At 31.7% G+C, this 4,632-nt stretch overlaps 1 protein-coding gene across 1 annotated transcript in view; it reads left to right on the top strand.

Moving 5' to 3' along the window:
- LOC105675522 (2-phosphoxylose phosphatase 1) overlaps positions 1–4,632 on the top strand; it is a 38,141-nt gene that overhangs the window by 25,227 nt on the left and 8,282 nt on the right. The window lies entirely within an intron of this gene.

Here is a 4,632-nt window from a genome sequence, read left to right as displayed (position 1 = left end):
TGCGAGACATTCGCGCGCGGAAGATCCGATCAGCGTTCGAAGGAAGTATCACAACAAATAGCAAATTCATAAACTTGGAGAAATTGTCTCGGAGCTATAGCTTTTCTGTATCTCGAAAGAAAGTTCGTGAATCGAAAAGTGGAAGCTTTCACAAATCAATAGAAACTTCAGCGCTGTTTCGCAATTTTAAATTAATATCTTTATAAATTTATTACACACGAAGTGCCATTCGCGAAACAAAAATTATATTGCAAAATCTATTCTATATATTTGTTATATCTATAGCAAAATCAGTGCAAGATGATATTAATAATCAATATTCTTCTTTTATAAATTTCTAGACAATTCTAGATAGATTAATTATTTAACAATTTTAATATTAATCTGAGAGAAAGATTTTTACAAATGTGAGAATAAATGAATATAAAAATGAAAAATATTTGCATGTATTGCAATGTATTCGCATGTACTAAAGTGCAAGAAAGAGATGGATGATGGCCGGTGAACCATCCTATATAATCTCGGAGATGAATTGATCTTCTCTCGGCGATGCAACTCAAATGCATGGAGCGTGGCGCATCCGTGGTAGACGGAAGCAGTGAATGCGGCCGCGCTTATCTAGTTTGACACTTCCTTGCTGGCAGATCGCACGCATCTACATAAACCGGTTGTCGTTTTGAAAATGCCATAAAAAGCCAAGCGGTTAAAATCCGCTTTCATTGATTTACGTAATAGATCGTAATCGATTCTCGCTTTTTGTTACGCCAATCGCGCAATGCGCACTAATAATGCACAATGCGCTCTAACAAACAACGTTACCAGTGCCTGATATCTTGAAAAGTAATATCCGGCCACAAACTCGCGACATTCACAATCTGGATTAGCGTTCTGATTCCGGAAAACGCGTTCTGCGATGGCAAGTTCAATCAGTCAAGGATGAGATTGATAAACATATCAAGAAATTTGTTAAATATTATAGCAGTCACTTTATGCAAAGAGAATAGTATACAGTACTATTTTTTTATCAACATATTTAAATTGTGATATTTTATAATTTTCTGATTCGTAAAAAATTTATAAATGTGTTATTTAATCTCTTCTCTGTTTTAAGAAACGAGATTTATGTTAATTATATTTGGAGAAATGTAGCATTCAGGAGATTTAATTTATTGCATATGATTTATATGATTTCCTGAATTATATTTATTGTAGAAACTATAATTAATTTCCCTAATTATATTTTTTGTAGAAATTTTAATAAGAGATTATTACATATAAGGAAACTTTAATATCTTGTAATAATATAATTGAATATCTTTTGCGCGTTTATTCTGCGTAAATTATTAAGTTCAGTTCAAAGTTAAACGAGAAGATTTCATTATCTATGTGTATTTTTAAGCATACATTATTGACATTCTTTACAGTCAACGTTTGATTACCAGCACTATGTTCTTATCGTCGGTTTATTTTGTATGGTAACATATATTGTTGAACCATATCGCTAAATAAGTGTCCACACTGAGAGAAAAGTATGTGATATTTGGAACTATAGTTACATGGGACTATAATTATAGTCAGAACACTCATTTTTATAAGAATTGTTACTATAATGTTAGCTATAATAACCTTGTATACACGGAGAAAATTTTATATCAAAAATTACTATGTACGGCAGTAGTCGCGAACCATGAAAGAATTATAAAAATTTTTACTATGTTTTTCACGTGTGAAAAATAGTAAAAATATTTGGCCCGCGGCTTCATAGTCCGCGGTTACTGCCATACATAGTAATTTTTCATATAAAATTTTCTCCGTGTAGTACTGCCAAACGTATAATCAACCGTATACTTATAAAAATATGGTTGGCGCCACACAAAAGATTATGTGGTTATGTAATTATGTGGTTACTACAATTATTCTTTTCTCCCAGCGCAAAACATCCGAGATATCTATAATACGCAGTTTCCGACGTAAAAGCCAACGAACTGGCGAATATCGAACACGCGGCGATGATAATGGATTATTGTGTCCGCATGAATTGAAACAAAGGAAAGTTGACACCGTAAATATATTATCTTCATAAGACGTCAAGAAGCTTCAACTGACCTTACACCCCTTCAGATTGCAGCGGGAGCGATAAAGCTCGCAAGCAATCAGCCACGCGTTTTGCACTCCGCGACCTGCGTTTCCTTTTACGTCACGTTCTAATGCTTGATCAACTCGATCGTTCTATGATAATGATATCAGAGGGTTTTCTATTCCGTGGAAGTTTCGCGAAAATATATTTAACGCTGCAATATAATACGATTTGTTAGTGAATTATTAATATTTAATGTATTTTGTTGATTAAATTTATACATTTTGTCACTGATAATTTATTTTATTACAGAGAAACTATTTAAAAAGAGGGGTGGGGGAGAGAGAGAGAGAGAGAGAGAGAGAGAGAGAGAGAGAGAGAGAGAGAGAGAGAGAGAGAGAGAGAGAGAGAGAGAGAGAGAGAGAGAGAGAGAGAGAGAGAGAGAGAGAGAGAGAGAGAGAGAGAGAGAGAGAGAGAGAGAGAGAGAGAGAGAGAGAGAGAGAGAGAGAGAGAGAGAGAGAGAGAGAGAGAGAGAGAGAGAGAGAGAGAGAGAGAGAGAGAGAGAGAGAGAGAGAGAGAGAGAGAGAGAGAGAGAGAGAGAGAGAGAGAGAGAGAGAGAGAGAGAGAGAGAGAGAGAAATATTTATCTTAAGCATGGTTTAAAAATTTGCATTTAGTTTAATATTATTCATATTCTACTAGTCTACTTTTAGTTTTATATTTATCGTCGTCTATATTTCAAAAATTTATTTGCATTTAGTTGCGTTTAATATTACTGATGTTTATCCAGTTAATTTTGCAATTACATTTAGTTTAATACAATATTATTGATGTTTATGTGGTTGATTTTGTATTTATCATCATTCATAAAGAATGTTGTTTGGCTAGAATCATTCTCACGATCTTCAAGACTAACGTCTCCATTAGATTTGTTGAACCAATATATCGGTTGTAAAAATAAGCTGTATTGATTGTAGAAATAAGCTTTTAAATAATGTCTAATAATCAATATATAATGAAGTAATTTATTTCAAAAAAACGTTTCATAAAATTACAGACATCAAAAATTATTTTCCGGCCAACCTAATATTCATCACGGAATTTTCTTGTTAGAAAATTTTTTTCCCACAACACTATGGCAGTACAGCAATATGGTTGCTGCTACTTAAATGTTCTGGGATATTTGTGATATGTCAAAACGAACGTTCTGGTTGGATAGTAAAGTAAGCAGGTACCTGCTGAGTTTTAATAGGTATTTTGTCTGCGCAGCTATATTTAGAATGATCATGGTTTTTTTTATAGAAGTGATTCAGAACAACTTGAAATGTTATATTCTTTAAATGTCAAATTCTTGAACGATTTCTAAAACAATTTTTCCTTTTGCAAAATGTTATCTGAAGCTTAGTTTTTGAGTTATAATTGAGAATAGTACAAAGGGCAAGTAGGGACGTGCAGCGCATCATGAGACTGTCAAGTGTTACGTTAGTCTTATGATACATTGCACTTGTTTCTGTTTAATATATAAATCTTTATATGTATATTATATTTATTATTAGATATTCTGTATATTATATGGAAATAAAAAAGGATATATATAATATTAGATATCAGTGTTGTATATAAATAATCGAAATTGAATTACTAATATTAAAGGAGAAACTAACAAAAGTATATCCTTCAAGTGGAAACGTAAGAAATTCTTTTTAATCACGTATCAATTGAAACCTAATTTGCTGATAACTAATATAGATTAAATAATTGGTTATATAAATGATATCAAGTGTTTGAAAAATGGGTTAATATAATAAAATACCATAAAATACATATCTTAAAATATTACAAAAGTATCGTACTTGTGTGTGTGTGTGTGTGTGGATCGCTGACACTTTCACGACCGCGCTCTTGAGGAGAATAATTTGACACTTTACATGATCTAATTTGGTTTCTCCAGACGTATTCGCCTTAGCTCACTTAAATTTTATTAATTCCAGTAAAAGCCTGTGTTCGTCGATTATAATGAAGATTGCAATCTTTTAATATATTAGTTAAGCACATTTCAAATAAAATCCTCGTGTCCAAACATCTTAATTTAAACTAAAAACGATGATTTAATAAATTGATTCACATCTTTTTAGAAGCGGAAAGCCGTCTATATAAGAAATATTACATATATTTGTAGTATATAAAGAAACAATAGTTATATTTGATAAAAATATAATGGATGTTAGTATATATATTTTGCACAATTCTTTTGTTTTTAAAACAGAGCAAGATATTTTGATAAGAAAGAGAGAAAGACATTTAATACAGCAAGGCTACAAAAAATTTGTAGAAATAAGAACTTTTAAATCTTTGGACTCTAAGAAGAGATGTAGAGCAAATAAACTTTGGATTTTTAATATAATTGAATCAATTTTTTGCCTCTTATAATTTATCGGAGATAAATCATCGAAATTAGAAAGTAGGTAACGAATTTGAATATATATTTCTAAGAAGCGCGACTTTCTTACACGCGAGGAGTGTGTAAAAAATCTTTAAGTCCCGATTATCCATCGC

Source organism: Linepithema humile, chromosome 5, assembly GCF_040581485.1.
Source record: "Linepithema humile isolate Giens D197 chromosome 5, Lhum_UNIL_v1.0, whole genome shotgun sequence".
Lineage (NCBI taxonomy): Eukaryota > Metazoa > Arthropoda > Insecta > Hymenoptera > Formicidae > Linepithema > Linepithema humile.
This window is presented reverse-complemented; position numbering and strand designations above follow the sequence as displayed.